General features: G+C 41.8%; 1 long non-coding RNA gene across 1 annotated transcript; it reads left to right on the top strand.

Moving 5' to 3' along the window:
• The first annotated feature begins 11609 nt into the window (after positions 1-11609).
• LOC118408718 lies at positions 11610-13171 on the top strand. Its single transcript, XR_004830348.1, has 4 exons — positions 11610-11678; positions 12068-12198; positions 12324-12551; positions 12905-13171. It is a non-coding gene; the product is annotated as an uncharacterized LOC118408718 (long non-coding RNA).
• Positions 13172-17172: the final 4001 nt, after the last annotated feature.

Genomic DNA, 17172 nt, shown 5'->3' with positions numbered 1-17172 from the left:
TTTTTGGCGACGCCTCAGGGGCTAGCCTACTAGTATAGTGTGCGTCCGTTTGACAAGAATTCACAAAATTCCGCAGGCAGGTCAGGAATTTTTCCACGCCTAGTTGCATCACCCCTTCAGAGGGGAATAACTCGGGAATAGGTTGACGGATCTTCATGATATTTGGAATGTAGATAGCTTCAGAGCTGCCTTACATAATCAAATGCTAATCATGCACATCAGGGGCTAATTTGCATAATTCATGAGGACAGTTTACAAATACACTGCATTTCATGTTAGACTACTCAAAAATATGCCATATGTAACTCAAAAAGAGAGAAATATTAAGCTTACTGTTAGGCATATATCCGATTGGCAAATATTCCCGAAATTCCACAGCAATTCGTCCCTGCGTGCGCAATTGCACCATCCTTTTGGAAGGGAATAACTCGGGAAGGGGTTGACGGATCATTGTGATTTTTGATATGTAGATAAATTCGGAGATGTCTTCCATGAATAAGGGCTATCAATGCAAACCAGGGGCTAATTTGCATGATTAATATAACTAATGAGCACAGTTTATTAAGCCACAGTATTTCATAATACTAGAACATTTAAACATGACAAATGTAACTAGAAAAGAGAAAAATATCGATAGATATCAATTATGCAAATTGTTACCTAATTTACATAATTAATGAGAAATTGTTATTACAATGTTAAATGACGAAAATTCCATTCTTCCGAAGCCACAGTATTTCATAATACTAGATCACTTAAACACGACAAATGTAACTAGAAAAGAGAGAAATATCGATAGACATCAATTATGCAAACTGTTACCTAATTTGCATAATTAATGAGAAATTGTTATTATAGTGCTAAATGACGAAAATTCCACACTTGCGACATTTGGCAGCAACATGTACGTTAAGTTGAACATGCATACGTAATTCATGTAAATTAGGGTCTCATTTACATAATTTATGAGAAAATGCTACAATAGCTTTCTTTGCTAAGACTTTCATGCTTTGAACACATTGTTATTCTTTGAATTATTATCTGGTGCATTTGCAGCCAGTAGGTACCCAATGTGTTTCGTAATGAGGCTGATTTACGAACTATAATTAAGCTATAGCAATAATCTAATTGCTATAATAGAACCTATTTTTCACTACATGTTGTAATCATAATAGTACATATCATGTTGTACAGTTTTTCAATGTCGAAAAAGCCTCTCTTGCATTGGTAACTTCAAGTTTAAAATCCCTATAAAAGGAATGGTTCGTTCTATTCATTTTATCGTAGACTCCAATCATAACAATCACCACCTGCGTTTCATCTGACCTACCCAAACTCAATCAGTTGGGCGAGGACAATGCCCGCAACCCGAATCCGACAAAAAAGCCACCAACCACAAACTCGAGTCAGGAAAACGCAGAAAACGCCCGGAAACTGAGTTATTTGTATCATGTACATGTACAGTATTTTACTTTCTCTGGACTGAAAGACTGGGACCGCCATAGCCATGCAATCTGAGCACTTTCTCGTCCTTATTAGGTTGTCTTGCCATGGACGTTTAGTCATAGAAATGAGATTTTGACTTCCCTTTCTTCTGCTTATTTTTGTAGAATTCCACAGTATTAAGTATAGGTAGGGTATGACCTAAAACGTTAGGGTGTTACATCAAACAAGTGGATTTACACAACGCAGATTATCCATTCAATTTACATAACTTTAGGTGATGTGACAAAGGGCCGTTCATGTCATGTGGCGCCGACCATCCGCATGCATCATTGGCGAATGGCCTGCGATTGGTTAAATAAGCCAGTGATTGCCTTGCATTGTATCTATTTACAAGCGTTGTGCAATGAACTTCGACTTGCCTTTTTCTAGCCCTCCGTAAGAACCACTGACTCACTCATTCCTTTCGCTTGCTATCCGTCTTGAGCAAACAAAAAGAATGAGTCAGCGGCAACTACAGAAGATGGTGCCTATCCTAGGCATAGAAACAGAGTCCTAGGCTCATTTCCAGCTGCAGTGCCGTAATGAACTGCTACCTCTGGTCGTGTGCTGCAATCAATTTCATTATCTCAGATAATCAATCGTACAAGAGCATTCCTTTGACCAATAACACCGGCGGATTTTCTAGACTAGACCAATCGTGTATAGACTAGCCCCTGTGGTTACCTGTCTGAAACCCCAAAGTGTCGCGTCGTTCGTCTGCCAGCCGTCTGATGTTACAGACATACCCCGCAACTCCCATTACAAAAGGGCAGCACGACCGCTGTGAATCCTTTGTACTTCAAGCCGTGTCTAACCCAAGACAACAGGTTAGTAGGGTCGTTTTTCACATAGTGCATTTATATGTTTTAGGCAAGTTATCAACAGTCCAATGTAATGCCAATAATCGGCAACGTTAACGTTGAATTCTTTTGTGAACGTTGGAGGACATAAAAACGCGGACCTACCGGCGCTTACATGTAAGGCCTCACTGTGCTATATCAATACGACCGATCGCTCTTGTTGTTTACATCCGGGGTATTCGACGGCTGGCACCTACCAGAATGGCAGTAGATTGGATTAAAAATTCATATTTGAATTAGCAGATCAAATTATTGGTTAATATGTAAATCAATCTTTTTCAAAACACCTGCTTTTTGCCTACCACTGCGTCACCGTGAGCGTGACATCATCGCGATCGCTCGTATTCCAACAAAGCAAGAAGACTGTCTCGACCTAATTGCAATAATTTCGCTTTGTTGCTTCCAGGATCTTATTGGCGCCATCAAGACGGATCAACTGCAGCTGCAATGTTCATGTTTGGACTTATCCCGGTGAGAGGTTGTCCGATCCGATGCCATCTCCACGGCTAGCTGTACGGTGACGTCCAGGAGATCGGTGCTCGTGTGAAAGCCCTGTCGGAGGACCCGAAACTAAGTTAAGTTCTTGTGTGTCTTATGGGGTGTGAAACGGAAACATATTGTAGAGATGGTCTGGGACTAACTTGTCGGCATGATAGGAAGAAAACAATTTGTGCGGTCTCTTATGTATTAAACTATAGGCCGGTGTCTCTGACATCGGTCTGTGGTAAAGTGCTCGAACACATCGTGCACAGCCACATGATGAAACATCTAGACACTCATGGCATTCTGTCCCTAACGCAACATGGCTTCAGAAAGGGTCTGTCCTGCGAGAACCAGCTGGTGCTTACCCTCCAAGACCTGGCCAAAAATATGGACCAGAACAAACAGGTCGATGCCGCGGTGGTTGACTTTAGCAACGCACACGATACCGTGCCTCACGAACGTCTGCTGAGCAAACTCGAGCACTATGGCATTTCTGGCCTTCTTCAGTCTTGGCTTAGGGCCTTCCTTGCGGAGAGAACCCAGAGGGTTGTCTTTGACGGTGGAACATTTTTCACCAATTTTCGCCCGCACTGACACCTACAAATTCTCATACTTTCCCTGAACAATTCCAGAGTGGCATTCCCTGCCTGGCACGGTAGTTAGTGCTCCCACCGTTGAGTGCTTCCGTGCCAGGCATGAGGGCTGCCCGCCCTTACCCGGGACCTCAACCCCCCCCCCCTACTTTGCCCCCACGCGGGGTCATCTGGGGGTACCTATGATGATGATGATGATGATGATGAATTACAACAAAACAAGAAGGCTGTCTCGACCTAATCTTAATAATTTCGCTTTGTTGCTTCCAGGATCTTATTGGTACCATCGAGCCCGGATCAACCAGAGGACCTGAAACTAAGTCAAGTCAAGTCAAGTCAAAGTTTATTGCACAACATTTGTAAAACGGGTACAATGTATGGCAAACTTAGGTAACGTTATATTGTACAGACAACTAGCAATATGCTAGTAGTAGAATTAACCTAACAAAGTAACAATAGGTTATGCAATGTTCTATTGCTAATAACATGAAAACATACTACATTCAGGCAGTATTTTATACAAACAATATGACTGAGAGGAGACATAGCGAGGATCTTATTATCTAGTATATACATTACTATGACAATGTAAACAAAATTAAGTTGAAATCATGAGGTTCCTTTTCTGCATGGATGTGTATATGTATTGACCTACGTAAACGGAAACAGTGTCGGGACATGACATAAGTACATGAAATAACTCTGTTTGTCTTAGGTAATGATTTGTTCTTTATCGTCTGCATTAATTTAGCTCTTTCTTCTATGTAAGTTGGACATTCTATCATGAAGTGGTATTCATCTTCTACGCCTTCTTTGCATGTTGGACACAGTCTCTGGCTCGCTGGGACATTATTGTGTCGGCCCTTTTCAATTTCTAACCGATGTGCAGCAATTCTGAGTTTTGTTGTATTGGCTACGAAAGATTTGTTTTGGACCGAAAGCAAGTATTTCTCAATATGAAATTCAGATTTTATTTTTGAATATGTTTCGAGTTTACTGAAACTTTTGATTTTTTGTCGCCAGCTGGATAGAAACTCGTCTTTAAGGCGCTCCTTGAACATGTTTCCAAAGTAGTTGGCGCTTACGTTGGGGTTCAGCCAAATATTTTGGAACCCGTGTCTACAGAGTGTATCTCGTACATGTATAACCCAGTCTTGTTCTAGTCTTACAGCGTCATTATATGCTTTTTTTACGATTCTGTCATTCGAAAGGCTGTTCAATCTTATCCAATATTTAACCAGCTGAGTCTGTGTATCTATGTATAGCGGAAACATGCCCAATTCTCCCCTTACTGCAGCGTTAACTGAACTTTTGGGGACGCGGAGAAGTATTTTGCAGAAGTTTAGAAGAACATATTCTAGGTCGGAAACCTCGTAAGAAATTGGAGGTTGAGTTACCGTAATGTTTTGTTTAGCTAATGTATTGGAATGATATATCATCTGTAACTTATCATTGTACTTGCTGAGTCGAATTAAAACCGGACGGTTAGATGGTGGGTCAGATTTTTTTTCCGACACGAGTAGCTTTACGGATATTAACATCCGATCCTAGTATCGGAGATATAATGTTGGATAATATTTGTCTTATGTTTTCATTTGGACATTCCGCTATTCCATTAAGGATGAGATCCCGTGATTGAACTGTTGTTCCCAGTATCTCGCTGCAATAAAGTAGAATTGGTTTGACTCAACTATTAAATAAATCAAGTGCTAGTGGAATGGATGGGTTGTAGTTTGACAGAAGGAGGGATCTGAGTTTGAAAGAAGCCCGGAGGGCTTTTATTCTCAGTTGTTTTGTTGCACGCTGAAATGATCCGGAGGGTGTTATATCTACCCCCAGATATGTATAAAAGTTTGTAATGTTTAAGGACTGTCCTTGTGATTGGAAATTTGAGTTTTTGTTGTAACCTGTTCGTCCAGTTTTTGAAAATATCATAACTTTAGTTTTGTCTCTATTGATTGCTAGCTTCCAGAGTGAGCAGAATCTGTCTAGTCTCTTTAGGCACTCTTGGAGACCACTTTCTGACTTTGAGAAGAGGACTAGGTCATCTGCCCATAGGAGACTGTTAATTGGAGTATTATCGAGAGTGACAGGATCACATAATGATGAAGACAACTCGCTAGGGATGTCATTTATAAAAAGGTTAAATAAAAGGGGGCTTAGATTACACCCTTGGCGTACGCCGCACGTTGATTTAAAGTAGTCTGACAGGCCACCAGGAGTTTTAACACAGTATTTTATGTTGGAATACATGGATTGTATGATTTTGAAGAATTGTCCACCTATGCCTGATGATAACAGTTTGTAGTACAAGCCATCTCTCCAAACAGAGTCGAATGCTTTCTTGAAATCAACAAAACATGCGTATAACTTTCCACCAGGTTCAGACAACTGTTTATCGATGATAGTTTTAAGCACGAAGATGTTGTCACTTGTCCGGAAGTTTTGTCTAAATCCGGATTGAGAAGGAGTCAATATATTGTTATCTTCCAGAAAGTGCTGCAGACGGTTACTTAATATGAGAGTGAACAGTTTCCCAACGCAGCTAGAAATTGCGATCCCTCTATAGTTTGACGGGTTGGATGTATTGCCGCTTTTGTGTATGGGGACGAGAATGTTTTGACTCCATTGATTGGGAAATGTACCGGACTGGATGGCGAGATTGAACAGTTTCTTCAGTGGTATGACAAGTTGGTTTGTGCCACATTTTAGCATTTCATTAGTGATGGAGTCTGTGCCACATGCTTTACGGCCCTTTAGTTTATGTAGTCCGGCTATGATTTCGTCTTCTAAAATGTCATAGTCCAAGGGATTTCCCGTTTTATTTGCAAGGGTATTGATAATAGTTTTGGTATGCTCCTTATTTCCTATGTCAACTTCGTTATCACTTCCCGTTGTCTGAAGCAGGTCTGTTTCTTTCTGACCGATATGTTGATGGAAATCTGTGTCGGCTTCATTAATTTTTACAAGATCGTTCAGATTTTTGAAGTGAGTTTTCCACTCTTCAGGGCTTATGTTATTATTTTCATCTTGTTTATCATTTCCATCCTGGTTTTGAATTTTCATTTCTCTCCAGAATTTTTGTGGGTCTGATTTACTGAGTTTATAAAGATTGTTCCATTGCCTTTCTTTGAAGAGCCGTCTTTCTGCTTTAATCTTTTTCTTGTAAATTTTAAGGTTGTTAAAATAAGCATGGCGAAGATCAAGTTTCCAGGGACATTTAGAAAATTCTGTAGCTAAACGATTGACTTTCCGTTTGAGAGCAGCACATGACTGGTTGAACCATGGTTTGTTTTTGTTTTTCCTTTTCTTTTTCTTTTTGTAGACAATCTTCCGTAAGGACTTGTCGGCAACATGTATGATAATGTCTTCGAATTCTTTCACGGCGCCTTCTACAGTAGGGAAGGATTTATCCATGAATTTCTGTAAATCTCTTACAGTTGAGGGAGCTTGTAATGCCTCTGTAAATTTGTCTTTAGAATTGTCGTCCCAAACATATTTAGTCGGTAAAGGATGCGAAAAAGGTTTGGTTTGTTTTATATAGGGTGAATAATTCGTAGAGATTGAGCATGTTATTAAACAGTGGTCAGAGAATACGGAGGGATCGTCAACTTTGAAGTATCTAACTTTTGGAAAGAATTTCGAGCTAACAACACAATAGTCCACTAAACTAGAACCGTTATATTTATGGCAGGTAAGCTTTCCGGACAGGTCTCCTGCGACTCTACCGTTTAAAATGGTTAGATCAGCAGATGAACAGAGCTCAATTAAGTGCTTGCCGTATTTGTTTACACCTTTGTCGGAGCTTGATCTATACCGTAGGTCATCTTTGAAATCTATAAAATCGTGATTTAGGCAGTCATCTTGAATTGTAGTCTCCTGTAGAGATGCTGTTCTTGCGTTAAGGTCACCTAATAACATTATGTTCCCTTGATTAGAGAATTTGGAAATATCATCTTGTATCGTTTCAAAGGGCAAGTTACTGCTTGTAGAAATAGGTGATGAATTTTCGGGGGAAAAGTATAGGCATCCTACAAACAGATCCCGTTCTAGACCAAAAAAGGTTTTATCTAATCTACACCATAAGATATCAGGATGTTTTGTTGGAAGTTTTGTCAGGCCTTTTGCAAGATGGTTTCGGAACATTATCATTACCCCGCCTGAGCTCCTTTTCACTACATTCCTATCGCTCCTAAAATAACTGAAAGAATCTAATCTAAAGTTTTCCTTGGGCTTAAGCCAAGTTTCTTGCATACACACGAAATCATAATCTTCTAAACAGCTAACAAAATCGTCGTCCTGGCTTTTCCGCTTAAGCCCACCCTGAATATTCCATGAACAAAACTTCAGGGCTACCTTTTGCGCTGACATATTGAGTTTGACAATTGGACGATAATAACAAATATTCTAACAATGAGAGCTTAGCTACTTTGTGCGCAGAGTTAATCAATACAAGTTAACGTAAATATGTACTTAAAACTTACATTACATAATACATGCGGGTTTCCCCTTTCATGGTAGATTGTACAGAAGTATTTGTATGTGTAATTATAAGGTAATTTTGTCACCTGGGTGGTCACTTGGATAAAACTGGTCGTTATCCTTCTAGCGAACCGGCATGTCTTCAGTTTAGTGTCTCAGGAAGTCTGCCAACATGTTCATAAGTGTCTCCACAGTTTGACGCTTGTCCCCAGTCTCAGCAAACGACGGTCCAGTCTTGTGGTTCCACTGTGGAGGTGGTGGGGGTACCTGGTTCCAGGGAAACAGCAGTGGCGGGTTCCTCTGAGGCATCCGCAGGGGCCCTGGCGAAGGTCGTCTGTCAGGCTGCACGGGCTTTCTTGGAGGTTCCTGCCGGGGTCCCAATGGCTGGTGTCGGTCGGATTGTGTGCGGTACGACACTGATGCACCGTTTCTCCCTGGGTTCCTGTGTTGTGATGTCGGGTTTCTGTCCTGTCTGTCTGTCCGATTTACAGCATGAGCTTCCCGTTGGTGCCGAAGTGTACGTTTGACGTCCGCTACCAAAAGCCTGACGCCTGTGTCGGGTTTGATATGGATCCCGTCAGGCTTGTATAGCGATCGATCTTCTGACAAGAGTCTATGTCGGATATATATGAGGTCGTTATCCGTCAGACAGGACCTTTCAATGGCGTCATTGTATGAAGCTATGTTCCTATTGAGCTTGGAGTTCATATTCGTTCCTCGCGGTAGGACCTGCGACATCCCAATCTTTGCGTTAGGAAAACACTCTCTAGTAGACTCGATAACTTTGTGTGTTTGCTCTACACAGGTGGCAACGCTGTCTGGTCTGTTTTTAGTATTGTCCAAATCATTAGATGCGACATGGATGATGACAAGCTCGGTGTTGGGATCTGGGGACGCGATAATCCTTTCGGCGGCTCTTGGTAGGGTAGTGGTTTTGGAGATGCTTGCTCTTTTGTGTTTGTATATTTTCTCGGGATCGACATTATTCCACAGGGAATCCGCAAAGATTCTTACTTGTGTCGTTACACCTTGATCGTTTTCGGTTGGAGTTGACGCTGTTGTGTTTCCGTCAGTTTGAGCGGGGGCGGGCCCGGGGGCGGGAGCCGATGACTTGGTGTTCGGGGCTGCATCGGTGATTGGGTTTTGTGCTCGGCCTCCAGTAACGATTTCAGAGTACAAACGATTTATTCTGGACTCATCCTTCTGAGCTTTGTTCTCTACTAGTGTTGTTTGGATGTCGGATGGTTGAGCTTTGTTCGTCATTCTGGAGTCATCCTTCTGAGCTTTGTTATCTACTGGTCTTGTCTGAGTGTTGGATGTTTGAGCACGGTTCGTCAGGATGAGAACTTGAGCTTGCAAAGCGTCATGGTCGGCTTTCTGAGAAGCTAGTGTGTCAGTCAGGTTCTTCGTGATTTCACGTTGACGTTGAAGTTCAGAGCCAAGGTTCTCAATTTGTCGAGATTGCTTGTCAATCACGACTTTCCTGTTCTGCAGGTTGGCTTGTAGACTAGCGATTAGTTTTCCTTGTTTGTCCATAGTTACCTTGTTGCTGAAAACCAGGGTCTTCAGCTCGTTTATATCGTCCACCAGCGTTGTGTACATATTTTCGTAGTCAGTACTGGGGAGCTTTGCACTTGTTTCTGGCTCTTTTGGGAGGTCCATCTTTAGAGCTTGGCGCGATCGTGGGTTTGAGAGTTGTGGGTTACTCCCCATCTTGTTTTTACCTGCAGACTCCCGTACTTTTGTGAATGGAGTAAGGAAAATGTTCTCAAGACCTCCCAGTACTTTGCGGATGGAAGGAGACCTGAGCGATTTTGGAGTTGTGTTTTCTGCTAGGATGTCTTTCTCTACGGCCAGATCCTTGGTCAAATCAACAGTTACAGGCTCCAAGTTTGTTGTCTGTTCTAAGTCACTGTCAGGCGCTGTCATGGCGGACGCTTCACACTCGGAGGTAGTCTCCATTGTCTTAGCGTCGTCGTCTTTTGTTTTATCTACGTCAGCCTCAAGTTCCTTATGCATAAGTCCGCCATCTTGTGCGCCACACTCAGAGGTAGACTCTATTGTCCTAGTGTCGTCGTCTTTTGTCTCAACTTTCCCGCCTTCAAGTCCTTCATTCTCAAGTCCGCCATCTTGCCCCAAAGCGACGTCGGCAATACTATCGACTTCTTTCTTGATTTGCGGAAAGACGTCTTTAGCGAACCAAGGTGTACCTTTCCCATGGATTAGAATTGTACCCGTATGGTAGTAGTGAATGGTGACGACTTTGGCGTTCTCTCCTGACCAAGCGGGATCAGTAACCGAAAGCTGGGGATGGTTAACGTTACCCTTCTTCCAAGTGAACTTGTATCCTGTGTCTTCCGCGAGCGAACGATCGAAGCAAACTCTGCTAGCATCAATCCACAACGAAACGCGGTCTGGGGTTGTACGGATTTTGAGGTTACATACCTTTGTCTTGCTTGAGTCTGTGTGATCTTCTGTAACCTGCTCAAAGTCCTGGATTTCCTTCGCCGGTGTATTCCACGGCTTGGTCTTGCCCGATCTAGTGCGATATCTCTTTGTCTTCTCCGGCGACTCGAAATCTGCGTTTTTCTCTCGAACCATGGTGGTAGAGCACTGCTGGATGTCTTAAAAGTTTAAAGTATAAAGGAACTATGAACAGAAGTCGAAATAAACTGTATAGAAAACTCTGCGACACAAGCAACCGCTCTGAGAGTTATTTACAGGCGGAGCTCATACGATGCGCGTCTGGTCATGGCCGCCATCTTGCTTGTCCTATCTAAGTTAAGTTGTTATTTGTCTTATGGGGTGTGAAATGGAAACATATTGCAGAGATGGGCTGGGACTAACTTGTCATCGGCATGATAGGAAGTAAATAATTTGTGAGGATACTTTAACTTTAAAAAATCTCTTGGTTGATGGTAAGGCGCTTGAGTGTGTTTTGTTGACATCTCGAGTGATGATGCAGGTAGGGGTTTATATCAGGACATTTTGTAAATGGAAGTTCCTTTTGCACTCAGGTCTTCAGCCCGTTTCTGTGTTGTACAGGCCTGGTGTGTGGCTGATTTGGTTTCTGTGACTGTGTCGATGGCCAGTTACTGTAAATTCTGTTGTTTTTTTTTAAAACAGGGACTTCCCTGATTCACCATCTGTTGTCATTTCTGTTTTATGTCGTGGTCAGTGGTTGTCGGGAACCTAGACCATTACATAATCTGCCTTGTGTCGTTATCTTGGGTCCCGAACCAAGAGAACGACACAGGCCAGAAAGGAAAACAGGTGGCTGAAGAGCCTATTTAATATCAATAGTAAAATTTGCTTCATTTAGAAGCACTAGACTTCTCGGCGTCGACACAGTTACAGAAACCGAATCAGCTATTCAATGGGCTTGTATAAGGCAGAAACAGACTGAAGCCATTACTCTCAAAATTGTAACCAAAACAAACGGCAGCATTACTTGGAATTTCAGCAAAGCGCACTCTTGCGCTTTCCATCATTCAAGAGATCATGATTATTCCCGCTATTTCTATGTTAAACCAAGAACTGAAATTACAATCACAAATCATGTTCACTTCCTGTCATGCCTCATTCACATAGCTAAGCTTACTTTAAGTATTAGGTATAGTCTTTACCATATTTCTTGGTGAAGTTTCATTTTTGTCTCGTCTTTTATATCATCGTACCGTAAGAAGAAATGTCTGGACGCGGAAAAGGTGGGTAGGGCTGGCGAAGGAAGGTGCCGAACGTGAACGATTCGCAGTCTTCCCAGACATATGACAAGGTATCGTATCGTATTGTGTGAAAGCAGTTTTTGATTATAGCTAGGACAACGTTATTTGCCAATGAATAACAATTCATTTGTGTTGGCAAGTTTAAGTTTATAGTTTCATTTTCAATGTTTGTACCCGAACAATTAATGCTAAGTACTTAAATTAATGCTTGAATGACGCATATGAATACATTTGTATTATGGTTGGAATGTTTGTCAGGTGGATCATGGAAAATTTTGGCATACGCATTCTTCATCTGAATATCAGATAGTCTGCATAGAGGTTTGGGGTGTCCAGTTTCTAGGTACTTGCCACTGGACAGGCCTTAATCCTTTTGTGTTTGTGGCAGCGGTGGTACGGCAGCTGATGCATGTGCCTGTTTCTTCTACCGATTTGTTAGAAATGACTGAACGTGGAAATCAAGGAACAGAGTTGGATAATGGACGTGTAAAGCGTCACCGTTACTGAAAGTGATTCGTGACAACGTCCGGTGCATCACCAAGGCACGAGTCTTTCCGAGACATAGACAAGGTATTGTACTGCATTGTGTGTCCAGTTCCTACTCGCCAATGGACAGCCGGCGTTGAACCATTTGTGTTTGTTGCAGCGGTAGTGAGGCAGTTCATGCATGTCTGTTTCTTTTGCCGATTTCACAGCAAGGCCTGCCGGGAAAATGTGGGCAAAGGAGATGCCAGGCATCCGAGGAGACAGTGGTCCTGGCGGAAGCCGTCTTGGTGCCACTTCCCATAGTTGGATTCGTTGAAAGTCGTCTTCATCAGCTTCTTGAGAAGACATTTCATAACTGGATGTTTAGAGGACAGTCCGTATGTCAATCATCTCTACAAGACCTGATGGACATCAGTCTTTCACGGACATATGACAAGGTATGGCACTGTGTGTTGTGTAAAATTAGGCAATCGGCCTATAGCTAGGCATGTTTGTAGCATTGTATTTTGTTTGGGCAGTATTGTCAGTCTCCGTGCAATTGACAGAAGTGTACGTTTATCCGACGTGCAATTAACTGGCTTCCACTGTACTGTGTTTTGTGAAAGTAGCTTTTCTTAATTGTAGGACAGCAGTCTTTTTCCTTTGTGCTGGTAAATTTAAGCTTACAGTTTCAATGTCTGGACCCGAACAGTGCTTTGGAGAGTTTTATTTCTATAATCAAAATTATGACTGGTTGAACAGTTTGTGTGAGGTTGCTGATGCATATATGTTTGTTCTACCGATTTGGCAGAAATGCCTGGACTTGCTAAGGGCGAAGGAGCTGGGAATGGAGGCTTCAGGTGCTACCATCACTGACGGTGCTTCGTGGCAACATCCAGTTCATCACCAAGCCAAGGAGTCATTCAGTCTCTCCAAGGCTCCTTTTGCACTCAGGTCTTCAGCCCGTTTCTGTGTTATACAGGCCCAATGTGTGACTGGTTTGGTTTCTGTGGCTGTGTCGATGGTCGGCATTGTTTTTAGCGTTACTCTAAATTCTGTTTTTTAGAAACAGGAACTTTCCTGGTTCAACATCTGGTGTTATATCTGTTTTATGTCGTGGTCAGTGGTTGTCGGGGACCTAGACCATTACATAATCTGCCTCGTGTCGTTATCTTGGGTCCCGAACCAAGAGAACGACACAGGCCAGAAATGAAGACAGGTGGTTGAAGAGCCTATTTGATATTAGTAGTTTAGTCCTTTAGACACACTATACCTTTTTGTGTCGACACAGTCACAGAAACCGAATCATTGCAGACAGAATGCAAAGTGTACATTATGTATATCAAGATGTTAGATTCATGTAGTTAAGCTTGCCTATTCCCATATTTTTGAGTCAAGCTTCATGTTGGTCTCGTATTGCAAAGAGGTTTTGAGATACTGAGCTGTGTAGACATGCGTCTTTTGTAAGTAGTCTTTGTTTTGAATATATCATATCATGCCATTCCAGTACAGGGTGGCTGTCTTTTGTTGTCACTTAGCCTTTGTGTTACAAATGTATTTCAATTGTATTATTGTAATTCAGTAGATCGATTAATATTGCCCGTTTATTGATGAGTATAGGTTGTTTGTAGCCTTTTAAATCAGTCATTTGGAAAAATCCCTACCTAAGGCTTAGGCTGACGCTGATACTAAGACAAAGACACAGACACGCACACACACTAACAAACTAACCCTTCCAAACACACAATAACATACTGATGCAACATCTTTTTGTCGAACACTAATAATCAGCTCTGCCTAAGCCTTAGACAACAAAATAACTTTCTATTCTTCGTCAAGTACAAAGGCGCCAAGCTACCTCTATACCATGTAATGACAATGTTACATTTACTGAATCTGATTTTGGCTCTGTTGGCCACCGTGTCCTAGAGTAAGGGTAATTGTTAATCTATGTATGGAAGATGTTAAGATTTCAGTTCACTTTTTAAAGTTTTATATAGTGCTTGTGTATTTTTCTCAATTCATTGTGTGTTTTTTAGATTTGCACACATTTGTTTGCATATATCTATTTTGTCAATAAAAATTGCTATCAAATAAACAGTTTGAAATCAAATGTGTAGTGTTTAGTCTACACTAGAATTGAAAGGAATGGATTGTTTTACCCTCCCAACACCCTCAACTAGACGTAAAATGGATAGTCCTACCTCCCAATATGAAAAGGTTGGGTTCCTTTCCCCAGACCCTTAACCCCACGTGAAATGGTTGGTCCCTCCTTCCCCATACCATTTCCAAGAAACTTTAACCCCACGTGAAATGGATGGCCCTCATTCCAGATCCTCAATCCCTTGTGAAATGGACGGTCCCCGTTCATAGATCTTTAACGTCTCGTATACCCCATGCATATCAAATGGCTGGTCCCTCCCTTACCAGACCCTTAACCCCTTGTTAATGGATGGTCTCATTTTCCCCAGATCCTTAACCCCATGTGAAAAGGCAATTCATAATTGTACCCCTTCCCTTCAATCTTAACATTTCCAGTACATTCTGGTAGACTTGGTAAGTATTTATCTCCATGAAAATAGAAATATAGTTTTGGGTGTGTCTGTGTGTGTGTCTGTCTGTGTGTCTGTCTGTGTGTCCGGATCTTTGTAGTGAGCATAACTCAAGAAGCTCTGGATGGATTAAGATGATATTTGGTATGTGGGTAGATGTTGGGAAGACGAAGGTCAAGGTCAATTTTGGGCCCCCTGGTTTATATTAGCTTTTCTTAAAGTGTTGGTAAAATTATTCATTGCCTTATACGACATTCCAGGGGATCAACTTTTGTCTTATGTTGAGTACGTTTTGTTTAAAAGAACTGCGAGTTCCTGTAGTGGATACTGCTTGTTACTCCCCATCCTCCATTTATACCACAGAATTGATGCATTCTGGCCAAAGCACTCAGAGCTGGAATTGAACCCAGTTGTATAATCAATGAAAAACATTTATGATAGGTCACTCGTCACAAGAGATCACCTTTCTTGTTAACAGCAATGCTCTAGAAACATCCATAAAACAATCTTTATACATACAGCCAGGCGAAATAATAGAACACAAATACAACACACTTACAACAACAATCATTAATACTTATAAACAATAAAACCGTCGCCATGGCAATAGTTTTTATTGCCACGCTTATTATGATTTATTCTGTTGTGTAAATTGATGCTGACGGATTTCATTGCTTTTTGATAAACCAAAGTCATGACTAAGAAACATGTTTCTGTCCTTATTCATCGCTCATGATAACTCCCTTTTGCATAATACACCTCAACATTTGTGCTTGACGGAAAATAACTGACATAAATAACGCTAGATCTGCTTCCCCATTCTTAACACCAATTGATGGTGAAGAAAATATGTCCCGACTCCCTATAACTCATGTTTAACCGAGAGAAATTGATACTGACCTGAGTTGTACGAGAAAATCTATACATTATAAGGATCATCAATGTTGAGGGAATTTGACCCTGATTCAAGTCCAGGGAAGGGCATCTCGGTTGGGACTGCACCCGTCTTTTGGGAGAAACTTAGAATGTCCGTGTTCAAGGAGGTGCATCAAGCATGTTAAAGGAGAGGGCTAGCAACCCCTCCCTGTAGAATACACTCTCCTACGTACAGAAACGGCAAGGAAACTTGCTGGCCTATGTGCCACTATATGTTCTAGATCTATCCACTTTCTATATGTCTCAAGATGAACTATTTATAAAAGCAAAGATAAACATGCACATTTTACAAGCTTTGTTTGGGATGATTGTCCCCACTAAAGCGCCACCTAGAACCAGAAGTTGAAAGTAAAACTACTAAATGTAGTAGACGGTTTGCAGGTAATCGCTACTAATGTTGTACAAAAATCTACAATGCCCAACTCTCAACCCTCCTCGGCAAACTCTCCAGGCTTTTAGGACACACCCTTGACCTCTCATCACTATCGGACAACGCTAAAGTTTCCCTTTTACTCCGTGGTAGTCCTCTGTATTCATCTGTTGTTAACTCCAATATCCTGTCAACAACCCAAAATTTCATCACTGCAACTAAGTGTTTTGTAATGTGTCCAATTATTTCATTAGTGGGCGGGAAACTGCACTTGCGTTTATCTTTTCTTGTTATATTATGTTCAATGTATTATTTCTGTCTGACGTGCTTTTCCTTTGCTTTCCGTTTATACTTGATTTCTTTTTGTAAAAATGTATGCTTTGTTTTATGTAAGGGGTAACGTCAAAATAAGTCTCGTACTTGGGTACGCTACCTCTTTGTCATATTGTGTTATTGTTTAAATGTTCAAATACGAAAAAGATCTACAGGGTGTTGTCGATGGCATCAAAAGGTACGGTGCGGTACGGTGTCAAATCCGGCTCGGGTTCTTCTGTCGTTTGAGATGCATTTCCAGCAGGTGCAGATGAGTTGTATAGCCGATTAGAGATCAGTTGTGATGCGTCGATGGTGACTCGGTCTTCCGCTGGATTCCGCCTTGCCGAATCCCTCTCAGTTTCGCCCGCCTCTTCGTGATTCCTAGAGTCGTCATTGGTAAATCCGGAGTGCTGGTACATCCGGTTTGTGATGAGTTGTGCACTGATAACTTGTTGCAGGTGGACGGGAACTTGCCTTTCCTCTGAGACATTTCGCTTGTATATTACAACCACTGCTGCTGCTCCACCGAACAGAAGGATGACGATGATAGTGAGTCCAACATCTATGTAAAGATAGTCCATACTAGCTTGCTGTTCGTCATCAGAATTCTCCTCAAATACGACCTCACTGGTATCATCCGTAGTAGCCAATGCTGTTTTCCTCGCTTGCTTCGTCAGGGAAGAATCTGTCGTTGGAAGCGTATAGCGTTCTGCCATTTGAAATGTGGATGTCTTAGCCATTGGAAAAGCAGTTGTTGTTAGGACTGTAGATGAACAGAATGAGCTTGTGTGTAGCGATTGGAAGTCGTTGCCGGCCAGTTCAGACGGTGCGGTACACTGGAGATTGCCAGCTCTTAGGATGAAGCCGTGGGTATGCTTTGCTATGGTCGTTGCGTGGCAGACCAGC

The sequence above is a fragment of the Branchiostoma floridae genome, unplaced genomic scaffold, assembly GCF_000003815.2.
Source record: "Branchiostoma floridae strain S238N-H82 unplaced genomic scaffold, Bfl_VNyyK Sc7u5tJ_377, whole genome shotgun sequence".
In the NCBI taxonomy this organism is placed as follows: domain Eukaryota; kingdom Metazoa; phylum Chordata; class Leptocardii; order Amphioxiformes; family Branchiostomatidae; genus Branchiostoma; species Branchiostoma floridae.
Note: the sequence above shows the minus strand (reverse complement) of the source record. Positions and strands in the feature narration are given on the sequence as shown.